Here is a 13194-nt window from a genome sequence, read left to right as displayed (position 1 = left end):
AGAGAGACAGAGAGAGAGAGAGAGAGAGAGAGAGAGAGAGAGAGAGAGAGAAAGAGAGAGAGAAAAAGAGAGGAAGAGAGAGACAGAAAAAAGACGCGAATATTTCGGTAGACGCTGTCGGATAGTTGCACTTGGCAGGACGCGCGTGTCGATGGCGAATCGAATCGGCACACACTTCGGCGAAGAACGAAGTTCGGGCGTTGGTCTGCGCCTTACGACATTCACCTGTTCCGTGGACCGTGCTTTATCTGCCTCTATCTATGTGATACTCTTTATACCGGGCCATTCCGCCCGTTATCTGTCCATAAGAACACGGGCTTTTATCAGTTGCTTAGACGTGCGCCGATAACGGAAACTTTAAGCTCACGCTTGCCTCGTTCTGCCTTCTTTCCCCTCGTTCCTGCCTCACCACCTCTTCCACCACCTTCTCCTCCTCCTCTTTCTCTACCTCCTCACCCTCCTCCTCCTCTTCCTCCTCCTCCTCATCATCATGCTACTTGCGCTCGTTTCGACGCTCGTCGTGCCTTTCATCTGCTCGCTCGCTCGCTTGCTCGCTCGCTTGCACGCGCGCGTCGAAGAGCGTCTAGAAAATTCACCGCGACACTTCATCTTTCCCATCTTCGCCGTTCGACTTGATACCGAATCCTGTGCTCAGCGTCTCACCTTGCTTACTGGATACTGTTAAGCTACTCCAATAGACTGATGTACGTAAACTTTGCAGCAACTTTTAGTATATTAAATCACGAGATTCAGTAACGCTGAATCTCTTATGATTAATCAGATTGCGATAATACTTTTATAACATAAAATGATGAAATAGAAGTATGAATGAAAAATACAAAAAAAAAAAGATCAGAATTTGCCCTAAACAATATATCATGGTAAATGTAACATGAAGATCTAAGTGTAACTTTCAGTACATTTGTTGCTGCATCAAATAATAAAAAAATTTACATGAAATTTACATTTTATATCTGGTTTTATCATGAAACGAATTCCGTGAGAAATTGATGAAATTTGCACTATATGCATGGTTAAATATTATCTAACTGCTCATGCAATTAGAAAAAAATGCATCATTCGCAACTAAAATTGACATTTCTTATACGTGTAAGATTAGCATGCTATTTTTAATGCCCGTTTTTAATATCTTATAAGTTGCACGTGAAATTTTAATGAAGAATTGCTTCGATATTAAAGATTAATATACAGACATTACACATAAATTTCGGAATTTCAGAAATAAACCATTTTTTGTTTTTTGTTTTTTAAAATACAGCAGTGGAAAGCTTTAATTTTTTATTTAGTTTATAATTTTTTATAGTTTTTTCATAGTAGTATTTGGATTATAAAAAAATTTAATATTTTTTAATCATTAAAAAAATTATAAAAAATTATATTTTTTAGATAATGGAATAAATATATAGAAATCGTTTGATAGTGATTCGAAATTTATAAGTAGCCCCCTTGGTGCGCCACTGAAAGTACGATACCTAACGATAGTTTACCTTAAAGGGTAAAAAGAAATGCCAAGTGCATACACTCCTTTGCCCAAACGAAATTAAAACGTTGAAATGAAACATTGTTGTTCAAACGGGTATTTCCAAAAGAAATGGTAATAGAAGATTAGGTGAGAGTAACTACTGCAAAAATATCTCACCCTGCTGATACTATTATTTGCAAACTACATGACGAAGCGATACGAAAGTCCACTCCGTGCAAGTTCGCGCGCAAGTGTCGACAGCTCTTCCAACTTCTAACTGCTAATTCTCGATTCAATCGAGAGTTTTGGAGTCAACTTTCGAACTCTCATCTCGTAATCGACGAGGCTCGACTTTCAACTCTCAACTTGCGATTCGCGAGATGTGCATGTCGCGCGGAACCAAGACGGGGAAACGATGAAGATTAATCGAGAGCCCATCGCAAGACTCCAGAGAGCACTCACTGCTTCGAAATTACCGACGAATCTTCTGTTTTCGTCGCATCATACGAAATAAGGTCAAAACGGAGGCGTAGAGAAATGCACATTTTCTCTCTTTTGTCCGGTCCAACTCTTTCATAAACGTGTCCTGAACTCGGCCCTTGCTCGGCTCTTCCTTCCTCGCTTCATCGTCCCTTTTACATCGCACGGCTCGACACGCTTGTACCATCTGCCGTTTTCCCGGCTCTCCGTCGAGGGCCCTCGATGTGGCCGCACCTGCGAGCACCTCGCAGGTAACTCACGGTGCGAGCGTACGTGAGCGCACCTGACGCAGTTACTCGCCGGTCTCTATACTACCTGTATTCGTGCAGCACGTATGCGCGCGTGCTGTTCCACCTGTGCGATCGATTATTGCGGGAAATCACAACAACGGTCACGGCGATTAGTACCGCGCGATCGCGAGATCTCTTCACGGGCAATCTCAAGCCACATTGGCGCCCTGCCTCCTTCGTGTGAGCGCGTTTACCTTCATTCGAACGGTCCAGAGACAATCGACAACCGTGTGACAAACGTTTCACCATTACGTGTCATACAGATCGCCAATTACGAGACTAGTAGTTTTTAATATTCGTAAAACTGTTCGGGCGACGTCGATCGATCGAATCGCGAGATTCCAATCAGCTTTCGGTCTCCCGCTGGCGTTGATTCTTCAGGAAAAAGCGAAGGGCTAATTAAATTGGGGTGAAAGACAATCCACTTCGACAATATCGGTCTTAATTTAAATATGCCGACTTCAATTTAGACTTAAATATACTTGATTCAGATATGCCAACCTTTAATTTAAATGTAAAGTTTGGTTGGCTATTCCTTCACGTCATCTCCTACTATTATATATAGACAGAAAAATGTCTAAAAAATTAAAAATATTTATTCGGTTGGTATAACATACTTACCTAAACCCAAATTCTTCAATTTAAATGTAGTGAAGAGTTATTTTTATGAAAAGTTGAGGTTTTAAGAAAATGTGTAATTTCTTACTCGAGAGATATTTCGTTTCGTTGTGCGAAAAATATATGTATATTAGTGTAAATAAATATATATGTTACCAGTATCCACGCGATAAATTTTTCTTTATTTCTTAGATATTTTTTTCTCTCAGTGTGTACACGAGAGATGCCAAGACACGTCGGCTTTAGAAGGAAAACAGGAAAGAGAACGTTCGAGAAATGAGGATCTCGAACTGTTAAGATTTCTTCAGCGTTCGAGCTACACGACTTCCATAATATTTTCGGAACTGTTAAGACCTTCGACGTCCTCCACACTTCTCCCGCGTTCGATGTATTTTCAAGATGGGGAATAACAATGTGTTATCATTTCGCAGAGATCCTCGGAAACTTAGAAATCGGTGAAACGCGGATTCGTCTGAAATCTATCGTGAAATCGAAACGCCACGGGCCGTCTTATTGTATATGCTTGTACGTCAAGTTTATGCGTGCGTGTCGCACAGCACGCGAGAGTCGCGTAACAGGTATGTACGTGCGCGCTCTGATATGACGAAATTGGGTTACCTAGCGAGAGCCGACGTGCGAAGACGTACTGATAATTCGTGATAACGGGAAGGAACAACGATAATCGAACGCGCTACGCATTGATTTCTCGGTTTCCTTCGTTCTTATCTGCCTGATTCGTTGCGACGCAATTGCGCGATTCACCTCTACAACTCTCGTATACACTCGAAAGAGACGTGCGGATGCGTCGCTGAGCCAATAATAAGGGGGTCCTTATCTCTTTGACTCAATCCTTTGTCCACACGACATTAATAGTTGATGAAAAGATGCTTTTGAAAATATCGAAAAAATATAACGGTAAGATATTGCTGCGTGCGTGTGCTAAGATAACGAAGGCGGAAAAGGGGAAGGACGAAAATAGTGAACTAAATATACCTTAATTAAATTTCTTCTTTGCCGTCTTTACCAGCAGCTGCACGCCCTGGTAATAAAATAAATTGCCAAAGAATGGAGATGTACTGTTTAAAATGTCGTAATCTTATCTTCTTCCACTTATAAACATGAGATTTGAAATTTTGGGAACAGCGAAATGTAAAGAAAAGATCTTAAAGAGAAAGGCAAACACACAGATTCAGATTTCCCCTTTATCAGTTGGAAATCGGAAAGAATAACAATGACTCCCATCACCTGATAGGAAATGTTCTCTGTATTCTAATATCTTATAGTCGTAAAGACGCGTTTTCATCAGGCTGTACTAAAAGAGAGTGTGTCTCTTTTACATTCCGTCATTTTATATTTCACTACCGTTCCGTTTCCATCGTTTGATTCGCGATGGAATAATTTGCGCGGGCAAACGCAAGGACCCAAAAACAGCTCTCATTTTCTCTCTAAAATATTCTCCCCGTTTAATCTACTACAAAGGAAATACCTTGGTTTGAAATATCGCCAAAAAAGTCTTTTTACTCTAAAAGAACAGCGTTTTTGTCATTTAGACAGTAAAAATATATTTTTAAAAAAAGGTTAAAAGAATATGTCCAGCTTGAAAATTATTCAATGTTTTCGTTTCTCTAAAAAAAGTTCCGGAAAAATACTTTTTTTCTAAACTTTTCAAATCAGAACCAAACTTTTCAAATTCAGAAACTAACCCCCTTAATCTACACTTCAGCGTTCTCCTTCGAGTTCAACACGGTTGCTCCACAGTTTGCCGTTTTATCCGCGACGAAACACAATTTGCGCAGACGAACGGACGGAAAGATCCAGTGCGATCCGATCGCGGCGCGTAAAAGTGGCTCACCTAGTTTTGAGGAACATTGTCTAAGCTCCTTCCACGTGCGATACGGCTAGCCGCGTTGATTTGAAGAGGATAATTGAGTGAAAGAAGGAAGACGCGCAATTAAAGCGGCGAGAGAGAACCGGGAGAAAACCGGATGCAACGCGACGTGAAGAAACGGAGTGAGACGGGATAGCTGGCGAGATGAGCTCGGCGAAGTAGTTTACGACAGTCCTATATACAAAGTGTTTCGTTATGGGGACGCACTTCAGAGATCTGAACTGACACCGAGAGGTAGTCGAGAAAACGTGTGTCGCCTATATTAGACTCTGTTTACGGGTTATAGTTGTTTCGTGGCGCGATAAGACCAGTTCATATAACTGATCTTACTTATTTCTGAATGCGTACGGCCGATGGTGGACTACGAAGTTTATAAAGAATGCTTTAAGTCCTAAGTGTAGTCTCATTGACTGTTCAAGACTACCTAGGACTGTACATGAGACGCATAGACACATAGTGAACGCTAAATACGCCCTTCTACTTCCAAATGCCGTCTTTCTTGCATGAACGTCACGTATAACATTGTTTCAGGATTTTACCATAGTTATTACAAAAATTAGCTACACCTGAATCCTTTTTGTTCATAATTAGAATTTGATGATACAGAAATCGCGATCACGTATAATATAGCTAAAAATAAATAAGCCACTTATATTAAATTTTCCTTATATATTATATTTGATGTAAAGAACTGAAATATAATGAAAAGCAATCTTTATTTTACATTTTGACACCCTTTAACCCTCAGTCGACAAGCTTTAAAACAATAACCACAAGGTAGGGTCGGATCCGAGCCAGGTTTTCTCAACGAATATACTGAAAATTTTCCCTTGCACGAAAAAAGCTTCATTATATCACAGTTTCTTTTGACACTAAAATCAACCTGCGCATACATAGTCAAATAATAGTAGCGTTCTGAGTCGGATCCGACGCTTGTTGACCAAAGGTTAATCTAGCATACCGAGGTCAAGAATGAATCCAAGCAACTTTGCCTTTTTGTCATATAACACGTGATTAAAATAGCTTTAGAGTGCTTAAATTTCATATTCTTATCAACCATAACTTCGTTCGGCCGGAAATCTTTTTCTACTAATTTGCGGGTAATTCAAAATTAAAAGTCGAATTGGCGCGAAAATGAGTCCAGTGTGCCAGATGAAGTTTTATTCAATTTAGAGACTCTTTTGTCCGTGAATAATTAGTAATTACCTCTGATAAGATATACAAACGGATTCTGCAATTGAAGTGAGAGAAATAAATTTAAACTGTGAGAGGATAATACTGTTTGATAATATTAAATGCACATGACCAGCTCATCATACGCGGCGAATCAACTTTCCACGTCACAAATCGAACCTTTATCCTAATTATTATTCATATACTACACTGAAAGAAAAATGTCTAAAAAATATTGTTGTTTGAGTACTAATAACATATTTACATAAATCTAAATTCTTTTATTTAAACAGAATTACTTTCAGAAAAATAAGAAAATGAATATTTTCTTATGTTTGGAAAATATATATTAGTGTAAGAAATATATATTAGTGTTATTACCCAATAAATACCTTTTTATTTCTTGGATACTTTTTCTCTCAGTGTATTGACATCCATTTCCAAATTAAAATTAAAATTTAATTTGCACACAGAAAAATATGATTGTACTGTTGAGAAAAGAAATTACTTTCCTTGTTTCAATAATGGTTATTTGGTTTTAAATGGCTTCAGTAATGGTTATTTTCAGTAGAGAATATTTTTTCAATAATAGTGTTAAAATATACTCATCGCAAATTTAAGAGAAGCTCGTTATCATGTGCTCAAAAGACGAATTTGTTCTCCTTACAAGAATATTATGAAACTTTATCGGAGGAAAAGTTGGTTCGACTCTCTGTAGCAAGCAAATCGAATTTTCGTTTTAACGTGATATTCTTGATTGAAATGCTAAACTTGCTAGGATCAAGAATACATTCTGAATACATTTAATGCTTGTGATGAACATGTGATAGATCTGCGTGGATACATAAATTTATGAGACACTTGAAACGAGTAACATCTATTTGAGTGCAGTGTATATTTCTCTGTGTGCGCGAATGGCTCTTGCACGGTCTTGTTTCTCTCACCTCAGTCGTACCTCAGATACGGCTCATCTCGAAACCTAGCGTCCACGACGCTTTTAAATTATCCGACCGTTAACTTGGAAAATTATATCGATCGTACGGTGGAAATTCGAGGTGACGATCAGCCGATTGCGTCCGCCGATACGCTTTCTCGTCAGTCGATATTACCTCCGGCGCGCGTTCTAAGGATCTAAAACGTTTCGCCCGGTTTCTCCGGGGGAGTTACGGTCCCGGCGGCGGCCGTCGAGTGATTTTCCTGTCACTTTCACTGATGGTCGCGCGAACGAGAACGAGAAGAAGCGGCCGGCGGCGACGGCGATGCCGAAGAAGCAACGACGCGGACGACATCGGAGCGCGCGCGCGCTCCAAGAAAAATGCCGGAGAGATCGCGTATTCACGGCGTGGCGCGCGACCCAGAGAGAGAGAGAGAGAGAGAGAGAGAGAGACGGGAGCTCGTTTCCTCGATTCCGCGAGCAACGACGCGGCGAGGGTGAAAGGAAACGACGTCGGCCGGGAGGTCTCCTCCACGGTGCGTGGCGCGACATCGAGAAACGTCAGAGGAGGATAATAAAAACGCTCACGGGGACTCGCGGCAGCTCCGGTTAGCTCCGCTAGCGCGAGCTGATCTTTCGAGCGCGTTAGAAAGCCGCTGCTTTCCTAAGAGACGGTAAACCGATGCGAGAGTGCTTCTGGGCGGAGATGGAAAAGCGTGTAAACGAGGAGGAGGATGAAGGGCAAGGGGATGGGTACAGAGGATCCTTCGTCTTGGAGATTGCATTCCCTGCAGATCGCACCAACGGAAAGTTTGAGCGCTGCTCGAAACGATTGATAAGTTTCCGAGTGGTTAAATGCCGCGAGTGTTAGGGACAGAGAGAAAAGGGCGCTGCGCAGGACGTCACCGCGCGCACATATATATCAGTGGGAGAGGAAACGGAAAGAAAGGAGGACAAGAAAGAAATGCAAAACGTCGACATTAGCGACCGGTTTTCATCCCTTGCGCTCGCGCTCTCCTTCGCAACCCCCGAAGAAACGCGCGGGAGGACGGCGAGAGAGAGCCCGCCCTTCCATCTTCCCTGCCGCGATTCATCTCAATTTTTCTTCGAGCTTTTTGTGTCCAATTTCACCTCGCCTCCCTGCCATGTCGCGTCCTCTTTCTTTTTCCCCGTCTGTCCCTCTGCCATTCGCGGAGTAGACGAGCTTGCTCTTCGTGTTTCAGCGTCCCACTGCTCCCTCCTCGCTTCACCCCCCCTCCCTCTCACTCTCTCTCTCTCTCTCTCTCCCTCCCTCTCCTTTTTCGTTCCTTCGCCCTTCTCATCCATTTCACGACTGTCGTTCCGTCTCCCTCCATTCTTCGCCCTCCTTTTTCTTGTCTCTCGGTCGTTTCATCGCTTCTTCCTCGACTCTCCGCTCGCCCCCTCCCGCTGCCGCCCCCCTCCCTCCACGCCTCTTCCTTTCTCTCTTTTGCCGCGTACGTTGGTTCCATTTACTCGTTCCCTCGCTGCCGCTTCTCCCCGGCCGTCTAAGACGCTATTTTCTCGTAGCCCCTTCGCTTCCATGGTTATACGCCACCCTCTTTCTCTCTCTCTTTTTCTCCCTCTCTTCTTCCTTCTTCTTACCCCAACGGGCAACGGGGAGAAACAACCTCCCCTTTCCCTCGTTCTTCCCCATATCACCATCTTGGCTCCATCCTTCTCTCTTTTTCTCTAGCTCTTTTTCTCCCTCCCCCTCTCCATCCATCTATCTATCTTTCTGTTCCTTTCCCTCCCCTACCCTCGCCGCTGCCTCTCCCTTTCTCGCTCCCTCTCCTCCTCCTGCTCCTCTCACCTTGCTCCGCCGGTTCTTTCTCCGCGGAGCGCCTTTTACGTTTTTCCAGCGTTATCGACGTCGCCTCCTCGCCTCTTCCCGGACTTTTCCCTTTCGCGGCTACTATCCTCGAGACGACGGCCAACCAGCTCTTTCTCCGGGAAAACGCAAGCGGAAACGACCGCCGTTGCTCCCCTCTTTTGCCCCCGTTCACTGCCACCCCACCCCCGTACCATCTCACGCGTTTCCAGGCTGGAAGGACTGGAATCTTCCAGGAGAGTTTCCTCCGTTCTCTTCTTTCGCGGCCCCCCGCCCCTCCCCACACCGCTCCCCCGCTCCTATCTGCCTTTCTCTTTCTCTCCCCCGGTTTCTTTCCCAGCTTCGTCGAGAGATGCGGATGATAAAGGAGACTAATAAAATCTGCATGACGACCGGCGGATTTTGCATAAAGCACTATACCGTCCCGCGCGCCGGTCCCTCGGACCTCGCTGTTATGATAACTCGGAATTTCTCAGCGATGTATAAATGTCAATTTGATTCGGCCGTGAGGGACGGAGATAGACCGAGAGTACTCTCGTAGAATCATCCGCCGAGGTGAACGTAAATAGAATCCGACCTGGAGCTCTTCATTTCGAGGATAGTTCGGTAAGAATTCCCGAGGAAAAGAAGAAAGAAAGGAGGAGCAAGCGCCCGGTCAGGTCGGCTGTTTTGAGGTGGAGCGCTACTTCGCGCTTTTGGGGAGAACCAAAGGACATATTTGAGATTAGAAATGTCGCTGGTGTGGCTTTCATCATGTGTCTCTCTTTCTGCGGGACCTCGACGGCGTAAAAAATGTGTCGTCGAATTGATATTGCGAGAAGTGGTACGCTGACACACACTGCGGCTGTCTCACAGGTTATCTATCTCCGTCGTGTGCAGCTTTTTCCGCGCGTTTTTACGGTTCCGTATTAAATATATCCATCTAAAGAAATAAAGAGGGATATTGCGTTCTCCTCGGCGGAGCGAGGTTGTGATCCGGGCGTGCGCGAGGTCGGGACAAAATCTCGCGTTGCGCATAAATTTCGTGCTTTGCGAGATAGGTTAAGGCGCGTGTCGAAAATCCTACGGCGCATTTAGAGAGAGAGAGCCAGTAGCGGACCTTTATCCTTAATACGCGGGAGAAATGAAAGTCCGCGCGACTCTTGCCTTCTGTTTTGTAATCTTCCTCGGACTTTGCGCGACGTGCGATTTTCAATCGGAGAGAGCGAGGAATTAAACAAAAAAACGAAAGGCAAAGAGACAATAAACGATCGAGATCGATTCGTAGACGATCTTGGGAGATGCGGAGGAGACTTCGACGGTATGCTGCTGCGGGAGGCTGATGAAAGTCCCGATAAAATGGCAGCCGAAATTTAGAGACTCACACAAGCGCAATTATTTTCTGGTACTTCGCTTCCGATCGATTCCCTCGCCATGGAAGAGCGGGGGATGTAGGGTCTATTTTTATCAGAAGGGAGAAGAACGGAAAGGTGGAGGAGGAGGAGAGATAGAAATGGGGGGAAAGAGAGAGAGAGAGGGGGAGATACGGTTGCATTAAATAAAGTGTAGCTCGCAGGAATAGGGGAAAATACTAGCAGGGAGGAAACGAAACGAGCTCCAATTTATGTTCGCGGCAAGATGAACTTGTTCTTTGAGAGATTTCAATACGCCGTTTCTTTTCCTTTCTCTCTCTTCCTCTCCGACTCTGATATTTTCTACGGCGCAATGCCCGATGCAAGGTTCACATTAATGTCGTTGACTCGAAAAAAATATCTGCATTGCGGATGTCGATAAAAGGAACTACACCTTTCCTGAGTCAAAATTTGGCAAGGGATCGGAGATCTGTTCGAGCGAGTGCTTCCGTCCCGACTGTGGCTGTTACCTGAACTGTAATATTACAAGAATTCCATTTGCTCGGAAATCGAGATTGCCTGCAAATCTACATTCGCTCCCTTGTAAACACGTTTACGCAAGAGGGATAGAGGGGTCCCCTGGAAACCCTCCATAGAATTTTACGCGAAATGTTACCTTAACAACCTGCGACGTCATCTCGGAAAAGAGATCAGGGATTTATATTGACCCTAAAAACTAAAAAATTTATCAATCTGTCTCAAAGGAGACACAAGACTGTTACATTAAATCACAAATATCATAAAAATATTATACTTTATCATCACGCTGTTTTTACAAAAGGAATCATTCATAAGATTATCGAATGTATTTAGTACGCGACTCGGGAGAAATGCATCCTCGGAGAAATGCATTTCATTTAAAAATCGTATAGTTGCAGTAAAATGTAAAAAAATCCATATAAAAAAAGAAATATATATAAAAAGGAAATGTTTCCACACACCTCGACGAGTTTGTATCAATGATCTTCCCACGTTCGACTATGCGGCCGCAATTGTATGCCTCTTTTATGGAACGATCGATTCGTTTTTCTGTTAGCGCTCCTTCCCTCTGGCGTCATTGGAAGGAAAAAGTATCAGTGATAAAGTTAAGGAGGTTATTAATACTTTTATATATTTTGTAACACACTTCTTCTTTACTTATGTCTGCTCCCGTAACTTTCAGCCTTCGATTTCCCCACTCTTCGCATCTTACTCTTCAGTTTCAACTTTCCGCTCCAGATTTTGTGCCTTCGACGCGTAACACTTAACCCTTAACATCTACCTTTCAGCATCCAACTCAAAACTCGTAGCACTTACACCTCATCTTGCGATTTTTAACACTTAAGGGAAAGTGGTTCTGATTTAGATAGTCAAAAAATAGGAGGTTTTTGTGAATTTTTTACAAAGATATGAATAAAGGTATTAATATAGAGTTTTGACTATACTATTTGTCATTGTTTTACGTATAAAAAAATTATTTTCTTTTTCAAGAAAAACTGAAGTTTCGTCGACAAGGTTGAACGCGGTGTCGCCGAACGCCTCTAGCTGGTGGACAATATTACAGCTCGTGTAATAATCTGAAATAAATGGGATAAGAAAATTGTGGAAACTACATTAAATTTGCTGGAGGATAAACCTGTTATATGCAGAAAGTGAAAATTTAACAAAACAGCAACATCCTGAAATTACAAATCATTTTTCTTCTCTTTCTTTTTGATTCAATATCCCGAAAAAAATTTTAGAAGTTTCCCACAGAATTTAGGTTCATCCTTCAGCAAATTTAATACAGTTTCTAAATTTTTTGTACCATTTGTTTCGGATTATTACACGAGCTGGTAATATTGTTCATCTAGCTAGAGGCGTTCGCTAACACCGCACTCAGCACAAGAAAGCTTGGACAGAATTTTAATCTTTTTGAAAATAATTAAAAATTTCTTTTTTAAAATAATTTTTTTATATTTGACACGATGTAAACAGTACAGTTAAAAATTTACATTGACATTTTTATCTATTTCTTCGAAAAAATTCGTAAAAACCTTTTATTTTTCGACTGTCCCCTTAGAATTTTTCTGAATGTCCCCTTAGATTCTCGACTTTCGAAGTGAGTCATATTTTTCAAGGCGAAATGTTTATCCACAAATTACACATACACTCACACAATTTAATTTTTTGTACATATAAACTCAGACAATATACACTCGTTTGCGAAACGGTTTAAACCTATTTCTTTTCGATGAAGCGTATAAAATGGTCACAGTTGCGAATCACTGTTTATGAACTTGCAATCTTTTATAACAGGAATCAAAGTGGCAGTACAAATAAATATTACTCCTTTATTACATTCTTATCTGATAGATAAGAACACAATCAATATATGTATACATTTTTTTAATCTTTTATGACAGTTATAACGTTAGATATGTCACATGTTATCACTTCAGCTTCTGCGACAATAAATTACCGCGTAAACTCACGAATAGTGATTCACAATCTGACTCATAATTTGATACGCGATCTTATTTCATAAAAAAATGTGTTTAAACCATTTCGCAAACAAGTGTACACGTTTCTATCCAATATAGATGATTTTCATAGAACAAAAAACATTCTTTTAGGATCCCCCATTAACTCTTTAAGAAATGCGAGAGATTTTTTCGACAATAGGTATCCTGCAGCTTATTGTATAGAAAGACGAAAAGGTTGCAATATCCGTCCTTTGGACCGTGAAGCAACGGTCACAACGGTGGGACTACGTGCAGGCAACTTTTCCGTTTGTTCGGTGCTTTGGCGACGCGCAGGAATCAGGACGAAACACGAACGATGAGGAGGAGGAAGCGTGTCGGGAAGAAGTCGCGCTCTGCTCTACGAGATGAGCGGAACGCCAACGAATGATGGCCAACGATGGCGCCGCGTCGCGGTGTGGTCCTAATTTCCGTCCTGTCTGTATACCGTAAGGCATAACAGTACCGCATTCCGAATGCCCTTCGTTTCTTCGGTTCTCTCTCCGTTCACCTTTCCGAGAGCGCCTGTTTTCTCGCTCTCTCTCTCTCTCTCTCTCTCTCTCTCTCTCTCTCTCTCTCTCTCTCTCTCTCTCTCTCTCTCTCTCTCT

The 13194-nt window shown here is 42.4% G+C and overlaps 1 protein-coding gene across 3 annotated transcripts in view; it reads right to left on the bottom strand.

The window, feature by feature from the left end:
- The window catches only part of LOC116840266 (ras guanine nucleotide exchange factor E), an 82925-nt gene that overhangs the window by 52380 nt on the left and 17351 nt on the right, over window positions 1–13194 (bottom strand). Inside the window, exons 1-3 of one of the 3 annotated variants that reach the window (XM_032806780.1) lie at window positions 12122–13057; window positions 11233–11442; window positions 11048–11154 (exon numbers count right to left, since the gene is read on the bottom strand). The exons of 1 other annotated variant lie outside the window; for it this stretch is intronic. The gene's annotated coding sequence lies outside the window, so the exon portion shown is untranslated. Of the gene's footprint in view, window positions 1–11047; window positions 11155–11232; window positions 11443–12121; window positions 13058–13194 lie in introns of those variants that run through there. One more of the 3 variants, XM_032806781.1, reaches the window with a different exon arrangement.

This window comes from Odontomachus brunneus, unplaced genomic scaffold (genome assembly GCF_010583005.1).
Source record: "Odontomachus brunneus isolate Ranch 3 - 2012 unplaced genomic scaffold, Obru_v1 Obru_scaffold_009, whole genome shotgun sequence".
In the NCBI taxonomy this organism is placed as follows: domain Eukaryota; kingdom Metazoa; phylum Arthropoda; class Insecta; order Hymenoptera; family Formicidae; genus Odontomachus; species Odontomachus brunneus.
This window is presented reverse-complemented; position numbering and strand designations above follow the sequence as displayed.